Below are 14,679 nucleotides of genomic sequence, written 5' to 3'. Positions count from 1 at the left end.
ATTTAAGAATGTGCATATAGTTAGAATAAGTGATAATGATTTAATTTTTTTTAGTACAAAAATAAAATATTGTTGAAAGAAAAACAACATGCAAAATGTTAGGTTTAAGAAAGTGTACAACGATGAAAAAATTCAAAACCAATAAGTTAAAACATATTTCCTACTTATGAAGGAAAAATTGTTAGCAATTAAGGCGTACTCAAAAATAAGTTGATTACAAAACGAGACATTTCCAACTTATGAAGGGAAAAAAATGTTATGGTTAGCATTTAAAAACAAGTTTACAATGGGTTGGGGTAATTTATAATTTATTTAAACATAGCAATATAATTAATTAAATAAATAAAATATTAAAACTATTAAAAAACTATAATTAAAAAGGGTTGTGGTTACTGGATGTATTTATTTGAGTACAGCATAAAAATATTTAAGGTTAGGGTCATGGTTAGGGTTAGCTTTTCCAATTTATGAAGGAAAAGGTGATATGTTTAGCATCAGATATTTAAACATAAGGAATAGGGGTTAGGGTTAGGAATTATGCACAACATTGATAAACAGTAAAAAAAAAAAAAAAAAAAAGCTAGCAATTAGGTGTTAGGGTTAGTGATATACATGATGGTTAAAAAAATCTATTTTTGAAAGAAAGACAATATTTAGGAAAAAATGTTTGCAAGAATGGGCAACATCTTTGAAACAAAGATGAAAACAAAATGTTCACACTTTCCGTGTAAAGTAAATGGATTTTAGAAAAATAAAATGGCACTTTTGAGAAATGTTTTGCCAGTTCGGAAAAAAAAAGGACTGGAATAAATACACAACAAAATAGTTAGGTTTAATAAGAAAGTATACAACGATGAGGAAATTCAAAACTAATAGGTTAGAAAAAATATTTCCAACTTATGAAGAAAACATTTTAGCAATTAAGGGTGTTTACAGAGAAGACGTACTCAAAAACAAGTTGGTTAGAAAAAATATTTTCAACTTATAAAAGGGGGAAAAAAATATATATGGTTAACATTTAAGCTAAGGGTTGGGGTTAGCATAATTCAAACAACGATCTAATGAATTAAACAAATACAATAATAAAGCTACTATAAAAATAATAATTTAGGATTAGGAGCTGTATTTAGTACATCATAAAATATATTTAAGGTTAGCATAATTAAATATATTACCAATTTATGAAGGAAAACATGTTATGGCGAGCAAATTAAAAACGTTTACTAAGGGTTGGGGCTACGGTTATCATATCATATATTTAAACAATGATCAATTGAATGAAAAAAATTATATTGAAACAACTATAAAAATAAAATAATATAAAAAACATCATGATCGGATGACCATGAGACCCTGCTTTAATACGGACTGTTTTGCTTTCAATTCAATTATTGTTTTTAATGATGTTAACTCTGCTGTAATGTTACAGGTATGAAATTTTGTATGTGAATAGGTGAGTTAACACAATTAAAAAAATGCCCGACAGTGTTATTTTAGACATATGAACAACATTCACGACCATCAAATCATATGGAACAGTTGGTGGTGCCAAAGTTCTGTCTTTTTTTAAATAAATGTTTCCATGATTTCAGTGTCCTTATTATGGGTGTGTTGGACGTGTAATGTATCGTCCTTGACAAAATGTCCATTAGAGATGTCCAATAATATCGGCCGGCCGATAAATGCTTTAAAATGTAATATCGGAAATTATCAGTATCGGTTTCAACCTCCCGATTTTCCCGGGAGACTCCCGAATTTCAGTGTCCCTCCAGAAAATCTCGCGGGGCAACCATTCTCCCGATTGCCACCCGGACAACATTATTGGGGGCGTGCCTTAAAGGCACTGCCTTTAGCGTCCTCCACAACCTGTCGTCACGTCCGCTTTTCCTCCATACAAACAGCATGCCGGCCCAGTCACATAACATATGCGGCTTTTAAACACACATATGTGAATGCAAGGCATACTTGATCAACAGACATACTGGTCACACTGAGGGTGGCGTATAAACAACTTTAACACTGTTACAAATATGCGCCACACTGTGAACCCACACCAAACAAGAATGACAAACACATTTCGGGAGAACATTCGCACCGTAACACAACATAAACACAACAGAACAAATACCCAGATCCCCTTTCAGCATTATCTCTTTCGGGACGCTACAATATACACCCCCCCGCTACCACCAAACCCCGCCCCCACCCCAACCCCGCCCACCTCAACACCCCCCCCATCTCCCGATTTTGAAGGTCTCAAGGTTGGCAAGTATGGTCTAGTATACTCCGGACTGAAGCTGTGTGCCTTCATTGTTTTTGTAGCTGTTGTTTTGAGACAGGTTTAAAAAAACAAATATTGCATTTTGTGAAAGTCAAAGTATAGTATTTCCCATAGTTGTAGTGGGTATCAGGATTATCTCAGGGAGAGCATGTCCCAAATTCCAAGCTGCTGTTTTGAGGCATGTTGAAAAAAATAATGCACTTAGTGACTTCAATAATAAATATGGCAGTGCCATGTTGGCACTTTTTTCCATAACTGGAGTTAGACTTAGACTTAGACTTAGACTTAGACTTCCTTTTTATTGTCATTCAAATTTGAACTTTACAGCACAGATAAGAACGAAATTTCGTTACATAAGCTCATGGTAGTGCAGGATAAAAAAGCAATAAGGTGCATATATAAATAAATAAATATATATAAATAATATATAAATGTATATATAAAATAAATAAATATATATAAATAAATAAATAGATTACTGTACAGATAAATATATTGCACTTTTTCACATGCGTCCACGTTTATGGATGTATGTTGTATTGTCTTTTTTATTCCAGCGAGTTAATCCATTTTGGGGGGAGTTGAGGGGACAATTTAATTATGATGCGTTCAAGAGTCTAACGGCTTGAGGGAAGAAGCTGTTACAGAACCTGGAGGTTCTGCTTCGGAGGCTGCGGAACCTCTTTCTAGAGTCCAGCAGTGAAAACAGTCCTTGGTGGGGGTGGGAGGAGTCTTTGCAGATTTTCTGAGCCCTGGTCAGGCAGCGGCTTTTTGCGATCTCCAGTTGAAGTTGTTCTCTTATTTTGGAAAACCTTGTTTTTGATTGATTGATTGAAACGTGTATTAGTAGATTGCACAGTACAGTACATATTCCGTACAACTGACCACTAAATGGTAACACCCGAATAAGTTTTTCAACTTGTTTGAGTCGGGGTCCACGTTAATCAATTCATGGTAAAGTTACATTGTTTAATGCATCCAGCGGGGCATCACAACAAAATTAGGCATAATAATGTGTTAATTCCACGACTGTATATATCGGTATCGGTTGATATCGTAATCGGTAATTAAGAGTTGGACAATATCGGAATATCGGATATCGGCAAAAAAGCCATTATCGGACATCTCTAATGTCCATCCATTCCAATGTGACAATGCGGTCGGTGTTCAAGTCGATTATGCACCTTTGCCATGCTTTTTTTTTTTACTTCCGTTGATTCCTTTATAGCATCTCTGTATTAAGATAAATAAAAAATAAGCTTTAAAAACTGTATGGTATGAGAAAATATATATAGTCTTTATTATTGGTGAGTGTATTTTTAGGATTTACCAGCTGAGTGATCCATATTGATTTGATCACAAAGCCCTGTGTTGGTCTCTAAGTGATGTGTTCTTGTGTTTAGTATGATCGTGTTGTTCTAACTATCTGTTCAATGTGGGCGTGTCCTCGCGCGGACCATTAGGCCTGATGGCATAAGGACATGCAACGGCATGCTCATGTGTAACTTGTATTTTAGTAAAGTATAGTCTTAGAATGTAAATAGTCTGCAATATAATTGTTGTTAAGACAATTAACGTACACCAACATTAAATTGTCGTCGTAATTGTGTAATACCTCAGCTTTTGAAATGCAAATAAAATAAAATGGCATCACAACGATATTTGGTGCGAGGGAGGTAGCTTGCAATTTAAAAAAAAAAATGTAATCAAGGGACCGAAAATAGGCAAAATTGGGGTTGTCCCAAGGCATACGAGAGGCTATGCAGACCGAAACTACTAACTACAGAACGGAGTTCCCCAGCGACAGAGACTTAAACACAGAGAAGGGTGGCAGGAAAAGCCTCCACATGAATAGACATTCACAAAGTCAAGCAAAGGTTTACAATAGAGACTCAACTTAGATGGTCGTAATAATAAAATAAAATGTTTGCGCTGAGCAGACGCTCAGAGGCGGGGATGAAGCTGCCTGCAGGAACACACAAGGAAAACAGGAAAAACAGCCACATTAAGAGCGCTAGAACTAAGACCCAAAACACAGGAAAACACCAAAAAACTCAAAACAAGAAGTGATATTATGTGACAGATCATGATACAATATTACTCTAACCCTGACTACACTGATAGTAGCTAAAAATCAACAACATAAGTAATTCATATTAAAACATATTTTAGCTATGTGTAATGAATAAGGTATCCCTAACTTGTCAGTTATGCTTTTAAGCGAGTGCTGATGAAGTTTGAATGAACTTATGAAGGAAGAATGTTAGCATTTAGGAGAAAGTGAGGCTATGTTAGTTACAAATAACTCTGCTTATGCTTTTGTAATTGCATGTCACAATAACATCCAGCTGTTTAAATGACTATAGAATTATTTGTAGAAGTAGTTAGAAGAGGAACCTTTACCATACTGAATAGTTGTAGATTCCCGATATAATTAACCAAATTATATTGTCAAGGGGCAGCACGGTGGAACAAGGGGTTCGTGTGAATGTTGTCTGTCTATCTGTGTTGGCCCTGTGATGAGGTGGCGACTTGTCCAGGGTGTACACTGCCTTCTGCCCGAATGCAGCTGAGATAGGCTCCAGCACCCCCCTCGACTCCAAAAGGGACAAGCGGTAGAAAATGAATGGATGGATGGATATCGTCAAGGACACTATTGGATCTTCTGTATTTATGAGGATAATAAATGGCATTATTTAAGACAGGTGAGCTATAGGTCACCTTGCAACGAGACAATGAGCTTAACATAGAGCTAAAGTACCAAAGGATAACAAAAGGTAATGTTTAAGGGTGTGCATTGCCTTGTGGGGAGTAAGGGATAGGAAAATAAATTAATTGATGAAAAACACATTGGGCTTTCCTTGGAGAGATAAATCTATTAACTCGATCCAATTAACAACTTTAAGTAGAGCGGCTTAAGAATTACAAATTAAATACTACTTTAAGAAGAGCGGAATACAAAATTTAAATCAAACTGTTGTATTTCAAGTAAAAAAAAGAACAAGAAGGCAATACAATGCTATTAAAATATGAAAAATAGTCATTAAAGACAATTGTATACAAAATTATACTTTTAAAATAAGGAATATAGTTCATAAACTTGTAATTAGGAATATATAATGCTATTAAAATGAGCTCATAAACCTTTATTTAAGCTAATACAGTCGAAATAAACCCTGAAATCTAACCTGAATACACTTCTAATGCAACTTGAATTCACGATATGTATAATAAAAATGTAAAGAATAAATAGAAATAGAGGGAAAATACCAATATTCCTACAGTGTAATGACAGACAATTAAAAATAATGGGTTAATTATTGTTCAAAACAACTATGTGGCTTCGACATTACTGCTATTTTGATATACATAACATCAAGTTAATTCATCATATATCCATAAAGCAAAATAGTAAAGGGACAAAATACTTTTTCTTAGTAGGAATCAATTAGGCACCAGTAAATGACACAATGAAATTACTTATTTGGGTCGGATGTTGGGGATTATTTAAAGGTAGGTACATCCAATACTATCTTGAGTTACGGTTTAAACTCAAAATAATGTGCATTAGACTAAAATTAGGGTATAATAAAAAAAAATAGTAGACATTTGTTATTTGTTTAAACAATCGGTGTGAGGTCTTGTTCTTATTTTGAGCTGAATTTCCCCCAGGGATCAATAAAGTACTTTCTTTTCTATTCTATTCTATTCTATTTGTGTGCTTGCGTGCTGAATGTGTGACTGTGTGGGTGAAGAGGTGGGGGAGAGAGAGAAGTGGGGACTGTTCTAGTGGTGTGGGTTTTCCTGATGGGCCCCAGACAGTTGAGGAGAAGCGATGAGAGCTGAGACTTTGATTCAACTTTGAACAAAATACACCAACCAAATTTAAGTTTTGCATTTCTGTGACTGGATGTCATTAAAGTTAATTGCTAATGGTAGAGATATACAAATAATCCATCCATCCATTTTCTACCGCTTATTCCCTTTGGGGTCGCGGGGGGCGCTGGAGCCTTTCTCAGCTACAATCGGGCGGGAGGCGGTGTACACCCTGGACAAGTCGCCACCTCATCGCAGTATACAAATAATGTTTAAATGAATTCATTAGTGTTATAGCTAATAGTATAGGGTTAAAAATAATTAATTAGTCTTACAGCTAGTAGCAAACAAATACAGATATTGTGTAGATTGTTTCATTAGTCTTTTAGCTAATAGTGTACCTTTAAAAATAGCGTGTCAACTTTATAGTTAAATTGACTAAAAATAGACATGATGTTAAAATAGTTAAATTAGTCTTTCAGATAGACATTTTAAAACTTTTATTTAAGATAATAGTATACATAATTATAATATTAAAATGAGAACAATAGTTTCATTAATTTATATTTAAGACACAAGAAAACACCACCCCTGTGACCTTGAAAGGGACAAGCGGTAGAAAATGGATGGGATGGATGGAAAACTGAAATATTATTTTCAAATAGAATAATAGCTCATTAACTTCTAAGACAAAACAACCTTTATACATTACAATAATTTACAAGAAAGAAAAACGTTTAGAAACTTTTATTTAAGACATAGTAAATACACTTTTATTTAAGATACAAAGAATACAATATCATAGTTTTAATATGAGGTAAAACAATCAACGTTTATTTAAGATCAAAACAGCCTAATACAGCATAAATTATTTTGTTAAAATAGGTTAAACAGTTCACTTTTATTCAAGACAAAAATTAGACATGACTAATTTAAGAAAAACTATTTAAATTAACTTTTATTTAAGTTATATTAAGTTATACATATCTATTACAACTCAAATCCATTACAAAAGAAGCCTACAAGACAACTAAAATAAGATAATATATGGGTTTGGCATGGCATGAAAATAACCTTTTGTAATTGGGTTAAAATGTTGTGAAATAGTGGCGTAAATACACTAATTACCATAAGGAAGATACTTTAGAAACTTTTATTTAGGACAAAAAGTAGACAATACTTTTAAAATAAGAAAAAATAGTAAATAACCTTTTATTTAAGTTATATTAACTTATTATAACTAAAATCCGCTACAAAAGCAGCATTGGTAGACAGCTACAATAAGATAATATATGGGTTTAGCTTGGCATAGAAATAAACTTTTGTAAATGGGTTGAAATAAAGTAAAAGTTAAAGTTAAAGACCAATGATTGTCACACACACACTCGGTACGGTGAAATTATCCTCTGCATTTGACCCATCTCCACGGAGGAGCAGTGAGCAGCAGCGGTGGCCGGGCCCAGGAATCATTCGGTGATTTAACCCCCAATTCCAACCCTTGCTGAAGAGTGCCAAGCAGGGAGGTAATGGGTCCCATTTTTATAGTCCGGGGCTTGAACTCACGACCTACCGGTGTCTGGGCGGACACTCTAACCACAAGGCCACTGAGCAGATGATGTGATGTGATGTGATGTGATGTGAATGATGCACTATTTACCTGAACTAAAAATAATACATTGAATTAAAAAATTATAAATCACTCTAATCAAATTAAATAATACATTTGGTAGGGTGGATTAAAGGCTTAAAAACAGTATAGCTGCTGTAAGTACTACAACTAAAATGGCGGACAGCTTAAAAAACTTCAATTTGTAATACCCCGTTCTGCCTGTAGGAATCATACATCATGATGACTTATCGACTACAACCAAGATGGCGGGTTTATTAGTAAAAACTACAAAATTAAAAAGGCGGACGGTTATGACATATACTTCCTGTTTCCGGTTTAGGCCATGCCCTATGAGTGTGACGTCATTTTCCGCAGTCCCCGCTGACCCCTCTTTTTTGGAGGCACATAATCTTCTTAGGGCCCAATTAACCTATCCCCGGGTGCATGTCTTTGAAGGTGGGAGGAATCCGGAGTACCTGGAGGAAACTCACGCAGTCACGGGGAGAACATGCAAACTCCACACAGAATGACCCGAGCCCGGGGATCGAACCCAGGACCTTCTTATTGTGAGTTATACGCAATAACCCTTTGTTCCACCGTGCTGCCCCAAGTAATAATTATTGGAGGTAATATTTAAGGTAGTGCATATTGTCATGTTCAAAAGATGGCAAACTCGGTAGCCTTGCAGACATGTCATCAATTACTGTGTGATCATGAAAGAGGTCAGTGTGAATATGAATTACTTTTGTTGTGAACAACTTGCGCCCTACTTTAGGCACCTCTGATTGAGAAGTTAAACTTATTTTCCATTTGTGTAAAACTCAAAAGACCCCAACTGGGGGAAAATTTGTAGTCATAGGGGGATTTTCTTTTCCTGGGCTCAGCCAGGTCAGTCCACAGCTGTGAGGCAAACACTGGAGTTTTTTTTTTAATATATAGGTGTGTGTGTGTGTGTGTGTGTGTGTGTGTGTGTGTGTGTGTGTGTGTGTGTGTGTGTGTGTGTGTGCGTGTGAAGTCACATAAAGAGGCCTACTTGGGAGCTAGTGCAGTTTCCCACCTACAACCATACAACATACATACCTGTGGGAAACCAACACGTATATGGAGGAAAACATTGCTACCTGTTTGAAGCAAAGTAGACGTTCTCCTGCTGCAAGTAAAACATCTTCTCAGCCAGGAAGGGATCCTGACTCCCTGTGTTTAAAAAAAACAAAAAACCCTTGGCTGCTTGTTGTGATAGAACTTATCTGAGCCGGCAGCCAGCTTAAATAACCCCCCCACCCCACCCCCCACACACACAAATACACCTCCAAAGCGCAAGCAGGACGTTTACTATCAAACACAAACTTAAGATGTCGTTTGTAAAGAAAGGAAGTGAAATTCTCATGGCCAGCCATAGCTCCAAAAAAAGGAAGTTGTCTTACCCCCCACCCCCCTTTATAAATGGCATCTAAAGCCTTTCAGTCGAGGTCACTGGAGTTGCTGGTGAATAAGTTGCCATTTCCAAATAAGGGCAAAAAGCGATAGTTTGTAAGCCGCAACAAGGCTGCAATGTGTGCGAAAAAGAATTTATCGCTCAGCTGTGCCTTTGACAAAGTAGCATCTGCCTTCCTGTTTGATGAGGCTTGTAATCCAGGAAGTCTTGCAGCACGGTACTCAGTTCTCGGTTTTGTTTTTGCTACGACGCTCTACCAACTCAAGCATTGCTGACTTTTTAGTGTAAAACTGCTTCGCTTGAAGTAGCAGTAAATTGGAACAATTTTTTTTTCTCCTGCCTTACTTGAATAAATACAAAAATAGTAATGTGGTAGAATAAATTGCACTTACATTGACAGTCATCTGGAAGTTTTTCATAAACAATTTAACATTACTTAATTTTAAAGGTCATTGACAAAAAATGATGGATGTTCAACATTCCACTGTATTATTTTCTTTAAAGATTTGCTACTTAATGTTTTTATTTTATACACGCACTACTTGCACAAACATAGTTACAATAGTAGTATTTGGTGAGAAAATCCAAAAAAAGGGCGCTGCTCTGTTTTTCCCGTCATACCACGTGGGGTGAAGCCTCGAAGGCGGAATGCAGGGTGGGGTATGTGTGTGTGTGTGGCGTGTATTTTTTTGTGGATGCATATGTGTATATGGCTGCAGCCTGTCTCCGTTACGTGACCTTGGTGCTCTCGCAATTGCGATAGCACGGCCATGTCAGTCGAAAAAAAGTCAACAAACAGGTGTATGTCCATGAGAGACAGGGAAGGAGTTTGTTGGATCTTCGCTGCACTGTCCTCTGGGAGAGTCTTGAAGCAGCAACCTCCACGTCGCTCGCAGTCAGGGAAAACAATCCAGATCAAACTTTTCACTCTAATTGTATATTTCTGGTACTCAAATTCATCATACATCACCATCAGAGCAGACGGCGTCTCCAGATGTCACCAAGTTTGCAATATAGTCCACACTTGTGTGATGGACCCGAGTGGTGGAAATTTAAAATCTAATAAAATTTTGATAAAAACTAATATAAATATTAAGAACCCAATTCAGTGAGAGCAACAGTCCCAAAATAAGGAAATATAATGATGCTGATTCACAATTTATTACAATACAAATTAAAAACAGTCAAGTTAATAACACTAAAAATACCAATTGGTAAACAATAATATGGTCAGTGTACATGCCGCGACAGGCGTGGTCAGTGTCCTGGCTCCGCTCACTTCCACGGTGGCCTCCTGCACACAAATTAAAATCGGAGGCAGGCCACGGGGATAAAATATTTTAAAAACACGGAGATGCTCTCAGGGCCGACGTCACACTTACACACAAGGCAGGGTTTCCCCTGCCCCTGCTGTAATTCTGCGTAGGCGTATTGGGTACGCCCACCCTCCTCGCCAGTCTCTGGTCACTCGCGGGACTTACGTGGCCGTACTTGTCCCGGCTCGCTCCGCCTCTTGGTCTCTCCCGGGGGTCACCGCAGGTCTCCGGGTCCCGAACACTCCTGCTCACAGAACCACACAGCCAGCGCACGACGCACAAGCCGCAAGCCCACAGCCCAAGGCAGTTGAATACCCCCGCAAATCCACAAGGCACGACACTTACTTTGGAGGCAGAGTTTCCTCTGCCCCTGCGTGTTGTGGGATTCTGGGGGTTCGCTCCGGTAGCCTGCGGGTCTGCTGGGTAGTCCTGGGGATTCCCAACCTGCGCGCGTTCACCCGGTCCTCCTTATCAAGTCTGTTGATCTTCTACGGTCGCTTCCCCCTCCTGTCGCTTCCCCCTCTTCCTTCCTCGGTCGCTCTTCCTCTTTAAATGTGGGCAGCCATAATGCTCCACAGGTGCGTCTGATTTCAGGTGCCGTTCGATTGGGCACTTTGGTTGTCAGGGGCACCAAGCTAAAAGAAGCAAAGTCTTAAAATGCCAGCAAAGTCTACAAAGAATAAAAACATGCAATTAACAATACAATCAAATTCTAAAATGTAAAAACATGCAATTAAAATCCACAACAATAAAAACACTCAAAGACATGCATGGCAATGAAACATAAACAAATAAAATCCCCTACTTGTGTCCCATCACACTTGCAAACGTCTGCCTGCTCACAGTTTTGCTCGCATCCTCCAATCATTTGTGGCGAGCTACAGGTAACTGCCAGCATCTTCCAATTTGTGGATACACTAGGGCAACGCTTACTCCAATTAGCAGATGTCCTTTTATTATGACTCCGAATAAGTAGATAACTTCAACGTCCTCAACTGAAAGGGTCGCCAACAGTCTGCCTTGTCCACCAGACAGGTTCCCCCAAACTCAAAATCTTGTCAATTTGTTTGAGAGACCAGATGATCAATTCTATTGTTCAGATATTAAAGAGCAGTGCAAAAGAGACAACAAGAAAGTTAGGACAAGACTTGTAGTTTTAATATTAAAATAATTAGTAAAAATAATATCAATGAGCGCGGCACTGTCTCCTGTGATTCTGCTTGGCCTTGTGGTTTTATTGTCCTTATGAGTGTTCACAAGAGATTTTCAATTGGAATCAGACTATTTGCAGGCCATGACATTGACCTTAGGTATCTTTCTTCAAGGAACGTTTTTACAGTTTTTGCTCTATGAAAAGATGGATTATCCTCTTGAAAAATTATGTTTCAAACATCCTTTTGATTGATGGAATGAGAAATTACTGTCCAAAATGTCAAAGTAAACTTGTGCATTTATTGAAGATTTAATGACAACCATCTCATCTCCCCAGTGCCATTACCTGACATGCAGCCCTATATATCATCAATGACTGTAGACATATGCATGTTTTCTTTTGGCAGTCAGTCTTCATAAATCTCATTGGAACAGCACCACACAAAAGTTCCTGCATAATCACCTCACAGATTGCAATTAATTACTCAATATGAAATTCATCCAGCCATCCATAATTCACAGTTGATTTTCCTTAGCCTGCCGTAACCATGTGTTTTTCTGTTTAGTCGTTTATGACAGATTTCATTTAGCATTTCTGCAATGAAATCTAAATTTAAAAAAATCCTTCAGGTGGTTTGTTACAGTTTGGTCACTGACAGTGACACCCATTGTTTTGCTGTGCATTGTCTTTTTCCAAGACATACTGCTTTAACTTTTCCGTCTCGACGCTTTAATTTTTTCTTTGGTCTACCAGTATGCTTGCCTGTTACAACCTTCCCATGTTGTTTGTAATCCAGATTTTAACCACAGCTGACTGAACAATCAACATATTTTGCAACATTGCATGATGATTTACCTTCTTGAAGAAGTTTGATAATCCTGTCCTATGTGTCAATTGACATCGCTTGTGTGGGAGTCATGATTCATGTCTATCCAGCAACAGCTCTCCACGCAGTGAACACAAATTTTTAACTGCATACTAATAAACACATTTAATTTGATGGAAGTGTTATCTTCGGAAAAAAACATTTTGGGTGATTCAACAATATTTTTGTCAGAATTGTCACGACGCGTAGTCGAACCCGCGTTTCCTCAGCAACTGGAGCTGCCGGCGCCTCCGCTGACAGCTCGCTCGGACACACCCCTGCTCGTGCTGAGCGCAGCACGCCCACGCAGCAACAAGCCTACAGACATTCAATAATCAACACACCTGGACTTGATGAAGGGGAGCGACATAAAGACCAGCGAACCCGAGGAACCTTCGCCAGAACATCGCTAACCTTCCAGTAAGCATCACGTCTGGCATTCCCTTCCCCCGTGATTTCCTCACCTTTGCTTTGCTCTATCTCTCCGTGTCTCCCTGGTTCATGTCTTTTTGTGTTTTCACAGTGACTCCCCTGTCCTCCGTGATCGTGCCTTGTTACTCGACACCCATCCGGATTCCTGACTGCCCTCCTCGATCCACGACCTCCCTGCTCGGACCCAGACCATGTTGCCTTGCTCCTGCCCACGACCTCTTGCCTGTCCACGAACTGCTTCTTCGCCTTGCCCCCTTGGAATTTGACGAAAGATACAACCAACACTCACAGACAACAACCCTTGGTAACATTTACATTATTAATTTTACACATAGTCAACACTCACTCACTTTGAGTAGCATACGCCACATGTTCATCAAAGGTTTGAAATAAACCTTGTAAACCGCAGTTCTGCCCTGGTTTCGCCTCCTTCCCTTCTCTGAACACAACAAGAATTGAGTGATTCCATACATTTTTCACTGCTTGATCTAAAAATTTAACTCTTACAGACTACCATATTTTTATTTTATTTTATTTTATTTTAGTGTTTCTTAAAGCCAGAAAGTTGCCATTTGAAATTACTTAGTTTTGCATCAGTTGTTTATTTATTTTAGAAATAAACAACTGATTGAACATCCATGCACATTCAAATAGTTCAGTGCAAAAAAATTGTCTGGTTTGAGCCAGGTTTTGTGGAGACCAATGACGTTAAGATTGTTGTCTCTAATGACCTCATTAACTTAGAACGTTTTGGGAGACAATGATCTTATGTTTAAAAAGCCCATTTTATAGGTAGTGGGCTGTTTTGGGGAATTTTTGTTAAAGTTATACGTAGTAGTAATATTAATAATGTTGCGTTTTTTTGCGTAGTGCGCTTTAAATAATTTCGACCATATCTAGGAATTGATATGACGGGAAACTTCAGATTGTTTGCTTGGTGCTGCGATACACTGAACGCATTATAATTTGCCACCTCAGTCGAATGCATGTCCACCTCTGGCACAGTCACTGCAGAAAAAACATTAAGTGAGTTGTGTATTTTTCTAGGAGAAATAATGTGCAGGGATTTCCAGCCTGGTGCTAGCTAGTTCTAGCTTAACTGACTCCTCACCCGGACTAACAGACACTGTAATTGCCTGTGACTAAAACTCACATAGATACACTATTACAGGCATTTTTAGACATATTGCATGTTTGGTGTTGGAGTTATGTTTATATAGCTTTCATATTTAGTATGACAGTTATACTCACATTGAGTAAAACAAATAATTTGTGTCTTTGCCAACCTTACAAAGGATCATTTTTTGTATTAAAACTCACAGAGATACATTACTCAAGGCATTTTTAGACATATTGCATATTTGGTTTTGGAGTTATGTTTGAATACATTTGTATTGCTTTTTTCGCAATATCTCAAGATTCTAAGAACATTACTGTCATATTAAGAAAAAGAAAGCCTTAAAAAAAGCATATAGTTCGAGTAAAACTCACAGATACATTATTTCAGGCATTTTGTTTAGCTATTTTGCATGCTTGGTTTTAATAGTTATGTTTAAATAACTGTCATATTGAGTGTGACAGTTATACTGTCATATTGAGTAAAACCTAATTTTTGTATTTGCAAGCCTTACAAAAACACTTGATTCTAGTAAAACTCACATAGATACATTATTCCAGGCATTTTCAGGCATATTGCATGTTTGGTTTTGGAGTTATTTTTATAAAACTTTCATATTTAGTATGACAGTTATACTGTCATATTGAGTTAAAAA

The 14,679-nt window shown here is 37.6% G+C and overlaps 1 long non-coding RNA gene across 1 annotated transcript; it reads left to right on the top strand.

Annotated features, from left to right (window-relative positions):
• The first annotated feature begins 8,129 nt into the window (after positions 1-8,129).
• On the top strand, positions 8,130-13,232 carry LOC140679013 (uncharacterized). The gene is made up of 3 exons (XR_012050596.1): positions 8,130-8,272; positions 12,668-12,895; positions 12,999-13,232. It is a non-coding gene; the product is annotated as an uncharacterized lncRNA (long non-coding RNA).
• The last annotated feature ends 1,447 nt before the right edge of the window (positions 13,233-14,679 follow it).

The sequence above is a fragment of the Nerophis lumbriciformis genome, linkage group LG09 (assembly GCF_033978685.3).
Source record: "Nerophis lumbriciformis linkage group LG09, RoL_Nlum_v2.1, whole genome shotgun sequence".
Lineage (NCBI taxonomy): Eukaryota > Metazoa > Chordata > Actinopteri > Syngnathiformes > Syngnathidae > Nerophis > Nerophis lumbriciformis.
Note: the sequence above shows the minus strand (reverse complement) of the source record. Positions and strands in the feature narration are given on the sequence as shown.